This window comes from Tachypleus tridentatus, chromosome 8, assembly GCF_004210375.1.
Source record: "Tachypleus tridentatus isolate NWPU-2018 chromosome 8, ASM421037v1, whole genome shotgun sequence".
Classification (NCBI taxonomy): Eukaryota; Metazoa; Arthropoda; class Merostomata; order Xiphosura; family Limulidae; genus Tachypleus; species Tachypleus tridentatus.
The window spans coordinates 99337811-99356837 of NC_134832.1; the positions used below are offsets into that span (position 1 = coordinate 99337811).

Below are 19027 nucleotides of genomic sequence, written 5' to 3' on the forward strand. Positions count from 1 at the left end.
CTAGATATGATTCTAGAAGTACAATACCTTTTTTTTCTAAAGAAATTAATATACCTTTAAGGGAAAAAAAAAACACTTATTTCGACGTGAAAAATTACAGAAGACACGCAATAAAGTTCAGGCAATAAATAACTCTAGACAAAAGGATAAAGAGGAAGCTCTGAAAACCCCCGAGAACCCTTTATATCTTCGCAATGACGATATATTATTTTTTATTAACTCATCAAAGATGGCATAGAACATATACAGATCAAAATAATTAAAATATTTGTCAGATTGTACCTAGAGAAAACAGATTTAACTCTATAATCAGGAGGAGATGAACTCATCGTAAGAAAATATTTCTAAAACTAGATATAGCTATTAGAAATCTGTATATAATTTTCTTCTCTGCTTCCATACTTTCAAGCTCTACCTATTTTCGTGTTTCAATTGTTTTTGTTTTTTATTCTTGTTTTTTAACAGATAGATTATCATTAATTATTATAAAACAGGTAAAGAAATTACGAAATAAAACTGTTTTTCGTGAAATATTATTCGCTCTCTAACACATCTAACATTTTATCTTCATGGAGAAATTTAGAGGTATATCTTCGTTTTTATACTAATATTTTTTTAGTTGGTCCGGTGGCTAATCGGTTAATTTTAGTCTTGCACAGTCAAATTCAGGGCTCAGCCCATGAGATCGATACAGCGCAGAAAGTTAATTTTGTGGTTATGCGCATAAAATAAAATAAAGTTACTAAAAATGTGTTTCGTTTAATAAAAATGTAATGACTGAATTTTTGTTCCAACGTACCTATCTGTCATGTTTCATACAAGTAATATTCATAGGTTTGAGCTCTAGCAAAATTAAAGAAACAAATTCGTTATGTAGAATGTAATCCTGAAATGCTTGTTTAAATCATCGGATTATTACGTTTTAAAATTGTCAAATTTTGTATTTTATAAAATAGGAAGATTTGTAACAAAGAGTTCATTATACTATTACCTTTACCGGATCTTTTTACTTTGTTAGGTTAAAAACTTTACTCACAACTTTTATTGAATTCATATATAAAATAAAGCTATAAATGAAGTCAATCCGCTATAAACAATGCGTAGAAAAATCTCATTGTTTTCATCTGTAATTAGGAACAGTTTATCTTATGCATAATTTTAAAACATTGTGTCAGTTCACTGAACTAAACAAATCTGGGTTCCTTACTGCGAAAAGCGTCTTCTAGCGGTTAAGGTTCTTAAAATAAACGAACATTTATTTTTTCGTGCATAATAATAATGAAATTGGTTGTAACAACTAAGTTACTTGTTTTTTATGGATATTTTATCTCATATCAAATACCGGTAAATACAGAACAAAATTACTTGAGTATAATGATGTGATTCAAAATGTGCTGCTAACAGGACCTCTCGACAAGTACACTTAACAATTGAAATAGATTGTTAACTTTTGTAACTGCTAATAAATTTCTTTAACTATTCAAACTACTTAATAGTGACATTATAGACATATAGTAATTGCACTCATAATCTTCTCAGTGTGAAATGAATGATTAGCGTATTTCTATCTTAATGATCAAATATTTTAATTATCATAGCTAAAACTGCAGCAAGAACTAAACAAGTTCTGGAAAGTTTACGAATTAGATTTATTCTTATTCAGTTTTTAAACCAATAATTATAAAATAGTTTACTACTATGATCGTTATTCTAATTTAAATAATATATCTGTTTTGTTGTTGTTGTTCTTAAAGGAAATAGTTTGTCCATTTGCTTTACCAAAAATACTTATACACTTGTTTATAACTGACGAAATTACCTGTGTATGTTTAATATTTTAGTTTTTTAAGGATACAAGTACAGTTGAATTTATCTATTTGCTTGTTTATATCTTTTAAAGGTTAGGATCCTATAGATAATAGTGGCTAGACTTAAATATTGGAAAGCTTTGGTTTTCTAATTCGACCGCCCCAAATGCGTCCCAGTGGTTAATATGATGGACTGTGGATCTGAGATTCCGTGGTTTCTTTCCCGTTATTACAAAAAAACAACAACTAAAATCTCGCTCTTCGTCTTTTGTAGCCATAACTGCATTATAAGAGTGATGTCAGGTTCTTCTATCTAAATAGAGAAACCCAAGGTTTTGCTTCGACTAGTGTTGACTAGCTTCTTTCAGTTTAATCTGTCATTTCAAAATAAAGGAGAGCTAGGTAACGCAGACAGACCTTTAGTAGGCTTGCGCTTCATTATTAACAGTACCGGTTTCACGTACTCCTACACAGTATTGCAAATAACTCCTAATGAGGTATAGAGCCTTGGCGAAGCTTTAATAAGGAATGTATTTGACAAGCTAAAATTTTATCTTGTACACGATTTTAATATGGTATTTCAGTCATATGACTTCTTAATAGTTTCACATTGCTGCTACAGAACATATTATTGACAATAATTGTATAAGTTTTATATTAGTGTTTCACTTTCTGATTCGTTAGGTGCCAGCCATTCCCCGAGTAAATTACACTATATAACAAAATTTTTACTTTTTCTTGTTCCTGGGCAGAAAGTGTTATTTCCCAATTGCTTATGCCTAAAGTAAATGGAAAAGACCTATTTTTCTCTTCAGACTTTGCTTTTGTGACCTGCGTAATGAAATTTTTAAATTTATCCATTTTCCAGAACATTCCAGGTAAATTCAGTGCTGTGTAGCTGATAGAGAAAATTTTCAAACTTACAAAAATTTTCTAGACCTTTCTATAATGTTGCGGAACTTACAAGAATTTTCAAGAACTTTCTAGAATGTTGTAGAACTTACGAGAATTACAAGAACATTTGACAATTTTCTAGAACTTTCCATAGCAATATATATATACAGGGGCTCACCGCTCACCACTTCAGTTTAGTTTTAGCTGTCTAAATGAACAAATAGACCTATCTAGTTTTATCCGAGATGGCATCAAGAAGCTGCAAGCATCCTCTAGACGCATTCTTCTATGTATGCGACCAATTTATCAAGACAAGAGAGAAAAAGTACTCTGTGAAAGCGGAATACAATAGCGTCAAGACCTTGCTAGAAGTCTTGAAGTATGATGAGTATGGCTAGGAAATTGTTGGATACTTCAAAATGGTGACGTTCTTGATGGGTCTCCAAGGAGGCTTTACCAAGTTTTCCTGTTATCTTTGCGTTTGGGATAGCTGGGACACCGCAGCGCACTACAACAGGAAGCACTGGCCACAACGGGCCGAGTTCTCTGTGGGGAGACACAATGTCAAGTGTGAGCCACTAGTGGACCAACAGAAGGTGTTATTCCCACCATTGCACATAAACTTTGGCCTTGTGAAACAATTTGTCACAGCTCCTAATAAGGAGTCTGCAGCCTTCAAATACCTTCGAGACCTCTTCCCTAAGCTGTTTGAGGCAAATATGAGAGCTGGTGTCTTCGTTGGACCACAAATAAAGAAGATCCCGGAGTGCACAGAATTCCCCAAGAAGCTCAGTAAGAAGGAAGAGAAAGCTAGGGGCAGCATTGTAGCAGTGGTTCGGGACTTCTTGGGCAATCACAAGACCAAAAATTATGTAGAACTGGCTGAGGTTCTGGTGAAGAACTACGGCAAAATAGGCTGCAGGATGTCCCTGAAAGTCCATATCCTTGACGCTCATCTTGATAAATTCAAGGAAAACATGGGAGCGTACTTAGAGGAGCAGGGCGAGCGCTTCCACCAAGATATACTGGACTTTGAACGCCTATACCAAGGAGCGTATAAGGAAAACATGATGGGAGACTATATTTGGGGGCTGATACATGAAAGTGATTTAACTTACATTACACTCGCGTATGTCGGAAAACTACTCACTTCTAAAAATGTTGTTCAGTTTTGTATAACTTTAGTATAAATACATGTGAATCTTGATTCGTATTCTGTTTTATTCAGATCTTACGTAAATGAAAATGTGCAAATTCGCCCGTTTTTAAACACAAAATAGGTTAATTTCTAAATTTCATTATCCAGGTCAAAAATGCAAAGGTTGAAGGGAATAATGGCCATTTTTTGTACTTTTACAACATAAAAAATTAAGAAATAGCACATACTATCCAGGAACAAAATTTGTGTTACACAGTGTTGTCAGTACGTTACTGTAACCTTGTGCAATTCATCATCACTTGGAAAAGATACACTGCCGTAGTAGTAGTTACCTTTTATACCATTTTTTCCAATACTGCATACATATATACTTACTATGTTACATATCCAATGAGCATAAGTATTTTGGCTTGCAGTTAGTCTTTTTCCATTTCAATAGAAATTCACTCTTTACATGCAGGTTGCTTCTACTTTTACCAATGTGATAAATTTTATTTTAAAAACTTACGCAGGTAAGTTGATTCCACAATAACAAAATATTTTGTTTGTTTGTTTGTTTTGAATTTCGTGCAAAGCTACTCGAGGGCTATCTGCGCTAGCCGTCCCTAATTCAGCAGTGTAAGACTAGAGGGAAGGCAGCTAGTCATCACCACCCACCGCCAACTCTTGGGCTACTTTTACCAACGAATAGTGGGATTGACCGTCACATTATAACACCCCCACGGCTGAAAGGGCGAGCATGTTTAGTGCGACAGCGATTCGAACCCGCGACCCTCGGATAACGAGTCGAACGCCTTAACGCGCTTGGCCATGCCGGACCTAATAACAAACGAGCCACAAGAGTTATTTAGCAGGCACTGTACTGAACTAAGAGTTAATTAGCAGGCACTGTACTGAACTAAACGTGTGACGTGGAATTTTCAACCTGAAAGGCACTTCGTGTAACATATGGATTAAACAACCATCATAAACTTAGAAATACTGATGGGGGAGACGGGTCAGCAGCATCTGCCGCCTTTGCGGCTACTTATCACGGAATGATGGGACTGACCATTACAGTCATAATGCTCTTCTAGCTGAAAATACAAACCGGGTTCAGCTGTATATAGCATTTTAAACGGGACCTTCTCATCGACATTCGGTAAGGTTCTGTAGTAAGCTATAGTCAGACCAGCCATTTAACAGAAAGGCGTGAACGGCTTAACAAGTTAGAATAAAACGCTATAATTTACAACAACAACAATAAAAACATAAATTTACTTTTAAAATATTATGATGGCTTCTCGTCAGGCACTCAACGCAGATCACGAAATAAGGCAAACCACCGATGAAAAAACTTTAACCATGGCAAATAGCTTGAACACTCAACTCTCTCTAATTCACTGCATTTTCTGAAGACGAAAGCTAGACAGACACTGAACCACAAACAAAGACAATCACAAAAAAGAACGTGTCATTTTAATGACTTATACCACTCAAGTTAAAGGTATTACAAAGTTTATTCTGTACTCCCATGCAGGCCAATAACCTGAAAAGATTAGCCTCGAAGTTGCTCTAGCGAAACAAATCAATGAAAACGCAGTGGTAGACTGTCCTCAATGATAATTAAAAAGTGTGTGAAAATCTTAAAATACTGCTTAAAAGTGGTCAGAAGTGGACCTTTAATGAGGACCAAAGTCTTGAAGTGAAAGTAAATGTGTAACATAATACCATTAAAGGTAAAGAAGGTAAGCTATTAATAGATGTCACAAGAAACCAACTTCATTCGATATCAGTCAAAGACTATAGAGAAAATAATATTGCAATCACAACTGTAAACCCTGAAAAGAAGTTAAAGTTGAAATGTTTCCAGCTTGACATATAATAGTTCTGACAGTTGTGAAAATATGCTCCACATGACTCTTAATTGATCCGAGCTTTGACTTCTTTTGGGTGTTATTTCTCAATAAAATTTTGATTCATATAAACACTCACAGTTACTTTCGTAACACACATGATTTACTATAAATAACTGTATTTATTATTATAAATTATTGTTAGTAAAACAACACAACTTGCTTGCTACAAACAGTGAATCATAACCTAAAATGTGACGTAGTAATGTGACTATGTTAACTAGTGTCACAATATTACTTTGATTACTGAACAATGAAAGTAAACGGCGGAGATTAATGCAGTATACTTAATATTTTAAAATAAGATAAATAATTTTAGATTGTGAAATAGCTATTTGTATAATGTGTTTCTTTATAAATATTAATAAAGGTTATATTGTTTACTGAAGTAAAAACTCGTCTATTTCTGATCATGGAAAAGTGTTATTTCACTGTGTGAAATATACAGTTCTGTTGTCAATGTGGAAAATGTTCTATCCTTATCTGAGAAAGAAATATCCTGATAATGATCGGATTGCATTTTTCTTCGTCATTATTGAACGTGGAATCTCTACTGTTATGAGAAATAATATATTTTGCAATTCTCTGATATCTGTTCAGATTTTAGTTAAATAAAACCACAGAATATCATTATACATATTTTATCATATAATAAACTATACTACTATCTTGTACAACAAAACAATTGAATGGAATACTGCAATACTTGTAATTCACTATTCGTAGTTTCAGCAAACTGCATAGCAATTCTCAATTTTAATTATACTTTGCATCCACTTGAGTTTTGAACAGTGTCTAGAGTATTTCCCCAAATCACTTTAAATATTGTGCTTCAGATTTTGACTCTCACCGAAAAAAAACTATTTCAAAAGAGTATTTAGGGATGGCTAGAAAAAATGTTTGGGAATTTCACGACTAGATCCAAGGATTTACATGAAAACTGTCAGAAACATGAAGGATTACTTAACTTATATATATGTATTTAGATATTCAAAACTTTATTATTGATTCCCGTTATTGATGGATCAAAGAAGTTTGTAAACTGTCAGATTTCACAGCAAATATTTACTTGAAACTTCCAACAACAAACTTGTAAATACTCGTTCAAAGAAGGATGTGTAGAATGTCTTAAGTAGTTTTTCTTTCTGTTAATATTCACGAGTAATTTCCTACCTTTCGAGTAACATATATCTCGGTATTAGAACAATGCATTTGTGAATTTTCAATTTCACTATTGAATTCCAATCCAAAAATGCAATTATTTTGAGTATGCAGTCTAAAATTTTCCAAGCGAACTGAAATTAAAAAGAATAATTTTAAATTCTTCATTAAACAATTCATGTTTGGAAGAGTTGTTATTATTACCAATAATATTGTAACTTTTTAGTTGTTTTTTTTTTTCATTTTGTAAACTTAGCACAATTCTTGAGTACCGCTAAAAATAAAGAATTAATTAAAACCATATCTATCTGTGCTTATGTGTTTACTCATAAAACTGAACGTTTAAACTGGAAAACTTTACAGCACAACTTGTTTTTAGGATCTATGTTTTTTTCAGAGATGATTGTGTTTTAAAATTGTCACGATGTACAAAAAGTATGTGCAAATTACTATCCAGATCTATTTGCTACAGATATGGAAGTACGGTGAGTTTAGGCTAGTATAATATAATGATTTTAATGACATTTATATAAACTTGCTGATTTAGCCTTGTTTTATTCGATGGTACAACGTGCTGGTTATTTATCCTATGCTCCTATCAAAGTGATATACTATTAGTAATTCTTATCATAGGTTCCTGAACTTCTACCTCATTCTTAAGTATAGCTTATATTTTAATTTATTCGTAAGTTTTCATATGTTTTAAATACTTCTATGGCTTGAAACACGAATTTTTTTATGAAACTATTCTGGCTTGTTATCCCTTCCGGGTAGTTGTTCAGTTAGGCACTAACCTGCTCGTTTCTTCAAATTACCCCCTCCCTCATCCATCATCACTTTTCTTAGCCTTGCTCAATAGTGATTTCATATTTGTTGATAAAACTGGTTTGTATGTTCAAGTCTTTGCGAACTATAGGTTCCTTGTTAATGTCTGTCCTTAACATTTGAATAATAATTGCATAAATGTTTCCTATAGAGGGCGCCTATGATTTCAACAGAGAGAGGAGACAGTAAAACAGATCGTCACGAGAATAACCTGTTCCTCCAGCTGAGAAATATTTTCTAACTGACCCTCACTAAAATGCATAATGACAAATGGTTTTAAACTCCATATACGAGTACTGAAAAATAGCGTGAACATTGTTTTACAAATTCCCGGTCACGCGATGTTATTTTTAGTTAGTTTTTCAATATGAACTTCTGTTTCGCCTGACATAAGGGGTTATACTAGAATACTCCCAGAAATATTAACACTACCCAGTTAAGTTTTCACCTGAAGATATGCGAAATATTTTGCTGCTGGCAGTTTGAAATTAAATGAATTTCAAGTTGTCTCGAACTGGATTGGTAGTTAGCTCGAGACGTTATAAAATTAAAATTCTAGGCTTGATCCATGCCTCAGATATCCAATTAAGTAGGTTTGTACTAAAAAAACAGCATTAATAACCAAGCCAGTGGATGATTTCTAAAACCTTTCCAAGTCATTTTTAGTAAAAGTAATAATAACATCCTAAACTGCTATGGAGTGTTTAACATTTGTTATTAGGTAATGGGTTGTTATTTATAGAATGAAGTCAAAACATCACATACTGTGAGCCTGAAACGTGAAAAGGTAGGTATTAGCGAAACTTAATCCATTTAAGTATAAAATCCAAAAACAAAATATAAATTAAAGCTCAAAAACAAGCCAATGGCACAGATTGTAGGTTAATGTTTAAAGTTTTAGTTGTTTTTTTAGAATAACGAACTGGCTTTAAGCTTAAATGTTACATATGTATCTGAATGTGTGTGCTATTCCACGTGTACAACGAAAGACGAAAAGAGCTGAATATTTCTAGTTGACTGACTGAAAGTACAACACAGAACAGTTATAATTGTTTAAATGACTCCTTTGTTTCACTTCTAAGAACGTGACTTCCACATCTAAATGACACTTAAGGAAAACATTGTAACTGACTGAACTTGCTATTAATTGGTGTTACCATGCGACAGATAAAGTAAAAAAAATAGTCAGTATTGTAAGCATCGAAGCGTAATTTAAAGAATGAAATATTAAAACCCCTCCACCATTAGGGTAATACAATATTCCAAGAAACAAACTTAGGTCATTTACCCTAAACAGGTCAAAAGAAAATTTTGAACACCATATATATTTGATATTCTAACGACTAGTGTCAGGGTGTTCGAAAATGCAAACAAATAGTAACATGTGTTATAATAAACAAATTCAGTTTTTATGTTGAAGCCCACAAACCATTGAATTTGCATACACAATATTTCTGAAATAACAAAATAAAAGTGAATATGAGTTACAAATGATTTTCTGTTTCGCATAACAGCCTCTCAGTTATTTCTTTCCATGGCTACCAGACATTATAGTATCTGCTAGTGATTAGCATGCTTAAGTCTTGTTATTAAATGAATATTTTGCATTTTAGGAGTTGTGGATGAGCTATAAAAATGGCGGTCAAAACGTACCTGGTTAAAATTAGGTGCTGTTCACCAGATGCTCTCTTTGTACAACCAGTTCAAATCAATGACTGCTATACTTACATAGATTTGTACCTAAATTTTGAAATAATAAACAAACCCCGCTGTCGTTCCTTCTAAGCTATCGAAGGTGCATTGTTAAGAGATGGTTTTGCCATTCGTAAACAAGTGTGTATAAAGGAGATTTTCATACAAACTTATATTGCAACTTTAGACTTCGTGTCATACATTTTATCTCCTATAAAATGTGTTTCTTTTTTTTTTTCTCTAAGATATTCTAGAAAATAACAAATATTCTACAGGGTGTTCGGAAAGTCACTGTGCAGTTTTGTGATAATATACATGTATAAGTGCACAGTGACTTTCCGAACAGCCTGTATTTAGAAAAAATACGCATTTGTCAATTTATTTGAGCGTAGTAAATAATGTATTGTTACTTTTCTAGCGTAATAGGAGAGCTATTTGGAAATTACAATGTATTTTAATAAAATCTGATAGGTCGTTTTTATCGAAAAATAAAAGTAATATGCTTTTTAATAATATCTACAGATACAGGTACGTCATAAACCTGGCTTTTGTTTAATGCCAAGTCACTATATAAAAAAACATAACACAACAATGATAATACTAAGGAAATCAGATTATCTCTCTTTTATTTATCGATAAAACTGACGATACTGACGAAATGTAAACATTTTTACATTCTCTTCTGTTTTTGTCTTTATCACAGAAGTTGTTGTAATCAAAGCTTAAAAATAATCCGTAATTAACCGCCTATCCTATATTAATTCACGTTGTGTACTTGTGGATTTGTTTCTTTGTCTGTGAATTTCTGCTAGGCTTTTGGAACTAGTAGAATCAAACTCAACAGGCAGACTCGGGGTAACCTAGACAATTTTGTTAACCAGATGGTGGAGTTTGTCTTCCAAGACAGGTTATAACGTGTCCAAAAGGTCACCAAAATATGACACGGACTACAAAGTATTCAGTGTGGCTGAATACAAATTTAACATCAGATGTTTTTTTTTCTGCCACCACCGTTTATTTACCGATAATGTATAACCTAAACCTAGAAGTAATCCTTAATAAAATGTTTATTTGTAATAACGTTATTTTGGTTAATTTCATTTTTATTGATGAAAGATGTGTGTTGGGAGGGAGAGAAAAATCAGATGGCTAAAATTATGGATCTGTCATCATGTTAACCGTTTTAGTATTTTCATAAAGAATTTGTTTTTGTTTTAATACTGTTTATTTTATTTGTTGTTTTTATAACGATAACATTCCTTTATTTATCCTCCAGCTCTGCTCCATCTGACGTCATCTATATCTTTTCTTCCAGCTATAGCTTGAGCTGGACAAAACAATGTAAGGGATAATATTAGACGTTTAGAATGTTTCATCTCCTCCGAATGTGAAATGGTGAACAAAGTAATCATGAATATATTCAAATATTTATTTTTCACTGTTTTTGCAGCCAAAGATTGATTATAAGTACCATACCCAAAGAATTCTATACATAGATCATAATTTATGAAGATTTAAAAATATCATTTTTTATGAAATTTAAGAAATTTTTTTAATATGTGATTTCAAATCCCAATTCACAGACAACTGAAAACTGTATGTTCGAGTCATTTCACACCAATCTAGTAAAGTCGATGGCAGATAATGTTATCCAAAAGAGCTTTGTATGTCTTCACGTTACAGGAGGCAGTTTGGTGTAGATTTAATTTGTAGGTACTAAAGTGGCCTTTCATTAACCATCAGAGCCAATAAAATTCCAATTACGCTAATTTCCAATGGTAGGTTTAATGCGTCTTAGTCAGAGATATCCCAAGACGTTTTCGTGTTAAACTTGTACAATTAGAAAGTTTAATATTTTACTACTAATCTATATAAAGAGACACAGGATAAACCAAACAGATAATCCACAATTGAGGAAATACAAAAGTTTTCGGAACATACTTCTTACCTAAGGGAACAGAGCGTTGTCTAGCAGTTAGCGTATCGAACAGTGCAGCTGTTGATCCGAGTTTCGAGACGTTGCACTGCTTTGTAATTGTTACAATCAATCATGTTATATGATTAAGAATAGAGCTTCGAGTGGTGAATGCTGTCTTCCCACTGCTTCTTATTTTAAAACCAGGTACGTATATGATTGAAACATAGTAGTCTCTGATTGAGCCCTATCGTCTAAAGTTCGCATAAGACGTCATTCAGGTGTACAAACAGACAATCTTTCTCCAGAGGTATTTATCTGGTTTCTTTCGTTGTACTTTTAACAGCTAAATAAAGAAAATGGTCGGATTTTTAGGGTTATTTAGTCTTAATTTAGCTATTGGTCGGAAATGTTTTAATAATGTACCTTGAGAATCTGTACCTGGAGTTTTAATTATAATCACATATTTATTAAACAACTTTTGTTGCGGCAAAGGTACCGTTTCGAGAGGAACGCAGCTGATACATTCGTATTTATTACTTTCGCATTTTTATATGAAAACCAAAACTTCTATGCACAGTATCTATAATTAGGAAAAGAAAACGAAATTTCAAACGTTAAATAGATATACAGATTTTATGTAACAACAAAATTCTACACACAATGTGACATGCATGTGTAAAGCCGTTAAACCTGAGCAGTGTGTGTTTATAAACATCCCTTTGAGAAGAACAGGTATTCGTAATCTTGAATACATAATTAAAATATATTTATTTGAATAACGTCAATATAAAAATATATAGCACTTATTTTTCCTGTTTGGTATACGTTTAATAAATAATATTGTTATTTTATTGGACTTTTATATATGTGGCTGTCACAGGTAGCGACAATCCTTAACCATCGAGATAGTTGATAAGAGAACTGCTACAAAAGAAGGGTATTGTTCAATAAATATTGGTGTTAGGTGTTAACCTGTGACAGGCCTTAACTTTCTGATTTTACATGATGTAATAAGGGTTATCCCTTATTCAGTTTATAGGAATAGCGTATATCATGTTTAAAACTTCCACATCTTACTGCATTTGTATTAGTTGGTTATTCTCATAAAAAGTTATAAAGTGACATCCACTGCAATAGTGGTGCACTAACATCTACTTTGTCGTGGTTTTTATTCTATTTTAATAAATTATTTACCCGAATATATTAAACAATTATTTTGTTTTTTATTAGTTGTTTGTTTTAGAACTTTTGTGCAAAGCTACTCAATGACTATCTGTGCATAGCCATCCTTAATTTGGAACTGGGTACACTAGAGAGAAATCGACAAGCCAACAATACCTGTCGCCAATTCTTATGCTATCGTAATCAAATATTGGGATCTGACCGTTATTTTAGCAACGTATTCACGGCCCAAAAGTGTGAGTTTTGAGTTTGCGACAAGTAACTCGTACAACGAAGCTCAATTCGCGCACAGTACCCTCTAGGCTACAACACCCGGCCCATCTCGTGAAATGATTTCTTTTCACATCGAAAGGATGATGTTTTTGAACAAACCAGAAACGCTATAAGCTATTATTAAGTTAGAAAACAAAATAAATTATTGTAATAACCTTTATTATTTTCACTGTATGTTAAATAAACATATAATTGTTTATTTATAGCACATTAAAGCATATCATACGGAAAAAAAAACACTACATGTTTAACTAAAGCTGAATAAATTAACCCTACAAACTGTTATAAAACAAGACATAAGTTGAAGGAACGTAAAACATTTCAAAATAAATCTTGTTTGTTTGTTCTGAATTTCGCGCAAAGCTACACGAGAGCTATCTGCGCTAGCCGTCCCTAATTTAGCAGTCTAAGACCAGAGAAAAGGAAGCTAGTCATTACCACCCACTGCTAACTCCTGGACTACTATTTTACCAGCGAACAGTAGGATTGACCTTAACTTATAACGTTTCCATGGCTGAAAGGACGAGCATGTTCGGTGTAACGGGAATTCGAGTCAGTGACCCTCAGATTACAAAAATGTAGCTTTCTACTTAACTATGTAACAATATCGATAAGAAGATATGCAGTTTTTCACCATAAGAAATACATGAGTAAGTGACCAGATATGTATGTACGCGAAAATGAGTTACATAAACAGTTGATGTGAAATATAATTTCTAAATAAAGTTGCACATAGACGTAAATCAAGTACTGTTGACACCATCTACACTCAGTCTTTGTGGCATGCTTGCAATTACAAATATCAACTGATCATTGGCTATATCTGTAAGATTTATTAGTAAATGTGAGCTTAGAATTTTTCATATAACAATTAAACGGAAAGAAGTGAGAATTTAAAACACCTAAAACCTTTTCTGTGTGCTCAGTAGGTGAAGTTATGAATTTGTTGAGAATTTTCAGACCTAAATGCATAAAGCTACAAGAACGTTTTCTGCACTAGCCGTCTTAAATTTATTAATGAAAGACTAGAAGGAAGGCAACTAGTCATCATCGCCCACCGCCAAACTCTTTGGCTACTCTTTTATCAACGAATAGTGGGACTGACGCCCCCGCGTCTGATATGGCAAGCATGTTTGGTGGGACAGGGATTCGAACCCTCTACCCTCAGATTACGAGTCAAGTTTCCCAATCGCTTAACCTTGCTGGGCCGTCGAGTGACGAAATTCGACTTTTCCATTGAATTTCATAATTTGTTATAAGCAGACGTACGATGAAAAAAATGTTGCAGGTATATCTGTAACATTATCTGTCGTCTTGAGCTATTTAGGAGGGTTCTGTACATATATGTGTAATTACTGGTTTTTAGCTTAATTAAGCAGATCACTAAAAAAGGGAAAAAAGAAAACACCAGATTGCCTTAAACCGAAGGAGAAAAGATCATTAGCGAAGATTATAAATGCAGATCTTCTAAGTTTCCTTTTTATTTATTTGTTTCTTTTTTTAAGAAGCGGCTGAACGGCTCATAGAACGGCTCTGGGTTGTTGTTTTGTTTTATTTTTCACACGAACAAACTTTTAGCTCATAGCTCCGTCATATCTTCACCGATTTGAGATCTAATTACAGTTTTGGACTCATGAGATCAAACCTTTTAGAATGATGTATTTAACCACGCCCGAAATCTCATAGATTAATATATTCTACTCTTGCCTAAAAGAATTTTAATTTAAGGATAAACTGGTAGAGATTCTGAGGAGTAATAAAATCATATCGGGTCCATGCGCGCCCCACGCATAAAAATATAACTAATAAAAAAGGAAATGTAGGTTTCGTGGATTAACCTACTCTAATCATGCTGTCCCTCGCTAGTACAGCGATAACTCTACGGATTTATAACGATAAAATCAGGGGTTTGATTCCTCCCAGTGGTTTTGCTGTAATAAAACACACACACAATAATCCTGCTGAAAGTAGTTCAAGTGCCGCAGCCATTGAGGGTTCCCTCTTTTTTGGTTTTGCAAAATTTACTCATGACACCAAACACTAGTAAATAATTTTGTCCAAGTTATTTGTAAACAGTAAATTTATTTTATTTGTAGTGGTCAGTTATACTGTTTTAAATTAAAATTTATTTTGTTATTCGCCTAATTTATCTGTTTTTGGTTATCATATGAACCTTTTTCAATATATGATTTCGAAATATAAAGTTCGTTTTCACACAAAAAAAAAAAACGTTTAATCGTGTAAATAAATTAAAAGTGCTGTTTCTCTTTCGACTATATTATCATTTTTGGATATTTACTCCTGATTCGGAACAGAGATACCTAGCTAAACACACGTTGAGCATGTCATAGTCCACGAAATTTTATTAGTGTAAATCGTCCGTGGAATTTTGCGCAAAGCTACTCGAGGGTTATCTGCGCTAACCGTCCCTAATTTAGTAGTGTAAGACTAGAGGGAAGGCGGCGAGTCATCACCACCCACCGCCAACTCTTGGGCTACAAAAGAGTAGCCAGCGAATAGTGGGATTGACTGTAACATTATAACACCCCCACGGTTGAAAGGGCAAGCATGTTTGGTGCGACGGAGATTTGAACCCGCGACCCTCGGATTACGAGTCGAGCGCCTTAACTACCTGGCCATGTCAGGCCTCGTCCGTAATTAAAAACATCGACAGATCGAGTTTGTTTTAATATTTAATTGTTGTCATTATCTGTGATTGGTATTGTACTGCAAAGTTATGTCTTGAGAGAAAAATAAAATGGTTATCGTAACTTAACTGGTTGAATAAGGGACTTTTAGTGGTGTAACAGAAACCGCTTCATACTAAGTAGTCTGATATATCCAGCAGTTATAGTGACACATCTATCCTAACCACTTGTGTTTCTTAAATTATATGACAAGATACACTTATATTGAATGCGCAAGATTAATTTGTAAAATATCATTTGCAAACATCGGTGTGTGTGTGTGTATATATATAGATTGAGGACTAAACCCTTAACAACATGACTGATGGCAGGCAGTGTTTCAAACAAAAAATGGAAAACCTGTATCTTCAAGAATAAAAACAATAGTTCCCTCGCTATTGCTTGCTTATACGTTGTTATTGTTGGTAACTATTATATTCTGTGTGTTGCTGAGTTTTCCACAAGTGTCGAACTGTTTTTATTGAGCTTGGAAAAGTTGCACGAATATACTATGGTTATTTCTCATACTTTTCTTCTCACGTAAGATAAAACATGTTCCACTGTTTCTTTATAGTTTAAATGAATGTTTGGTTGCCGAATAAAGTAGATTGGCCGTTTCTCTAACAACCATCCCCTTCTCTGCCTTTCTCGTGTGATGACTTTTAACCTTTCGTCTTCACCCTAAGAGAGCTTCCATGCAGAACTGATAAGCTGATAAAGAAAGTCCAATTCAGTAGTATTCTCTTTAACTGGAAACACTAATGTGGTTTCTTGTTACTTTTTATCTTATCACACCTAGTGTATCCGGTACTAGGTAACTCTGTTAATATTCTTCACCAATAGTCGGAAATAATAATAATAAAAAAAATAGAGATAGGGTAGGGGAAATGAAGCGTCTGGCTGAAACCAGTAGCAACAGTAAAAGATTCATGCCAGTTCAACAAAGGTTCCATAACAAAATGAAATATAAGGGAAAGGACCTCCCCTGTTATAGAGTAAACTACTTTGTTTTACCACAACAATTATAAAAACTGTCAGTCCGTTGCCCAGTTTGTGTGAGAAGGGCGAAAGGCGCTGTTCCGCATGGTTACTACAACCTGTTAAATTTTTAAAGCGGTCTTTTCCCCCATGATGTTCAAGCTATTAGGAGCTTGCGTTGTGAGAAAGCAAGAAACAGTCGACTTCACCGGTGCTAATCAGGTGTTTTTGTCTACCTTCTTTAGAAACTCATTATTTTATTTCATCCTTAGTGCGTCATCTCTATAAAAAGTACTCGACACTATATCTTTAAATACTTTAGACAACAGACTGGGAAAGAAATGTCTGTCAACGTCTTTTCTGTTTGTTACAGTAACTGATAGAAAACTACGGAGAGAGTTGCTGTCCTATGTATCTTATTACCCTGTGAGTATTTTAAACTAAACTTGCAGACTTTATTACACTGTAGGCATTATTAGTCTTATGTGTCACATTACACTTTTAGTATTTTAAAAGTACTTTACAAACATAGAACATTTCTGGTTGAATGTGTGAGTAACTTCCATACGTATTATATGTATATAGCTTTCTCTATCCCTTATAATACTAAAACTCGGTGTTCGGTCCCTAATGTAGGCACAGCGCAGATAGCCGTTGTGCAGCTTTGCGTTTAAACAAATATATGGTTATTTTATTTCTTTTTTTTTAAAAACTAACTTACTACCTGTGCTGTAATAAATTAGTTGTGTGAATAATAGTTGGGGTTTTGTCTACTGCATACTAATATCTCAGAATGTGATATCTGATATCAAATCAAGAGTGGTTATGGATGTCATATGGTGAAATAAAAAAGTTTAAAGTATACATAAGTGCTGCTCATTTAGCTCCCTATTAATAGGGAAACTGCAGAATTCAGTAGTTTTTAACTTTGTATCTTCATACGACTTATGTGTTATGGATTAATTTAATGGCTGCAAATGAATACTCTAATTTTATATATTGTTTAACTTGAGTATTTACTGGCAGGATTGTAGAAGTTAATATAAATTAACACATGTTATGTATGTTCTCGTTCAAGCTGTTGTAGTTACTTCTTTTATCTATCAAATGATTATAGAATTTTCTATTCTCTTGCAGTAAAATTACGTTGACGTTTTAACGTCGCCTAATACTTCTCTAACAATAATATAGGTACATGTGTTCCAGTAAAATTACGTTTATGTTTTAATGATACCTAATATTGTTCTAACAATGTTGTAAGTATACGTGTTACAGTTAAACTACGTTTACGTATTTATGTCGCTTAATACTATTCTAATAATGGTGTTGATGTAAAGGTTTTAAAACATTGTATTCGCGTCATTATGTCGCCTATTACTGTATCCAGGTTTTACAAATATCGTGAACATACTTCTAGCGTTTACCTTATTACTATAACAACGGTGTAGGTATTCAGTTCTTATATTTAATATTTGTATATAATCTAACTACTTTTGAATTGAATTATAAAATTAAGAAATAAACTTAAATAATTTTATTAATGATTTTAAATATTTACTTCATTTAAAAGTATAACTGTGTTTTTTGTGCAAGTTCTGCTGTTAACTTGTCTATCTTTTTATTGAAATATTCAAAATGGACATAAAATGTATATGGTTTGTAACTAAACTTTTATTAATGATTGAGAAAACTGTACAACAGAAAAACTGTTTCGTATAAGAAATAACAGTTTAAACTTTATCAAAGAAAGTAGATTGATATGTATGTATTTTTATTTTATTTTTAATATTTTAAGTAAGCTTACATTATTTTAAATTTTCGAAATTTTTTCGATAAAAAATGCTAAATCGTCAGCTATCTAATAGATAAACGGAGGAGCCATCAAACGTCTCACCGTGGGTCAAAAATATGTTTATGGATTTACAGTGCTGAGATCGATTCTTCCAGGTGGACAAATCGCAGACAGCCCATACGCTACAACTATAATAAGTTCTCTCTCTTATGCTTAGCGCTAGTGTATTTAGATACTGAGTACAAAAATACTAATAATAAAAACATATCTATTAAGTTTTTAAAGTAGCAAATAATTTTGTAGTTTTCTTTTATTCGCTTGAAACATTTAAGCTGAAATAAACAACTTCAGTAAAGTAATATTTTAATGCAGAAATTATTAATAATTATAATAATCCAAAATAACAATAATAATCTACATCATAATAGAAAGGTTGTATGTTTCATGAAATAACTTTGGTCTGAAATATATTTTTCATTTGATAAGGAATTCGCCACAATTTTCTATTTCAAGATATTTACTTTCTTTTACCCCCCCAGTGGCGTGGCTCAACGGACTTACAACGCTAAAATCCGGGTTTCGATAACCGTTGTGGGCAGAGCACAGATAGCCCATTGTGTAGCTTTGTGCTTAATTTAAAACAAAAACAATTCCTTTTAAGAGGCATTTTTTTAGGTATCAGTACTGATGATGGTTGCAAAATATTGAAACCGAGTTTGCTAATGGTATTCACATGACTAAATGAAGATAAACGTAGTTTTTA

At 33.1% G+C, this 19027-nt stretch overlaps 1 protein-coding gene across 6 annotated transcripts in view; it reads left to right on the forward strand.

The window, feature by feature from the left end:
* Positions 1–19027, forward strand: part of LOC143223041 (zinc finger protein castor homolog 1-like) — a 143926-nt gene that overhangs the window by 41328 nt on the left and 83571 nt on the right. The window contains exon 3 of one of the 6 annotated variants that reach the window (XM_076450415.1): positions 16846–16898. The exons of the other annotated variants lie outside the window; for them this stretch is intronic. The gene's annotated coding sequence lies outside the window, so the exon portion shown is untranslated. The remainder of the gene's footprint in view (positions 1–16845; positions 16899–19027) is intronic. 6 annotated transcript variants of the gene reach the window in all.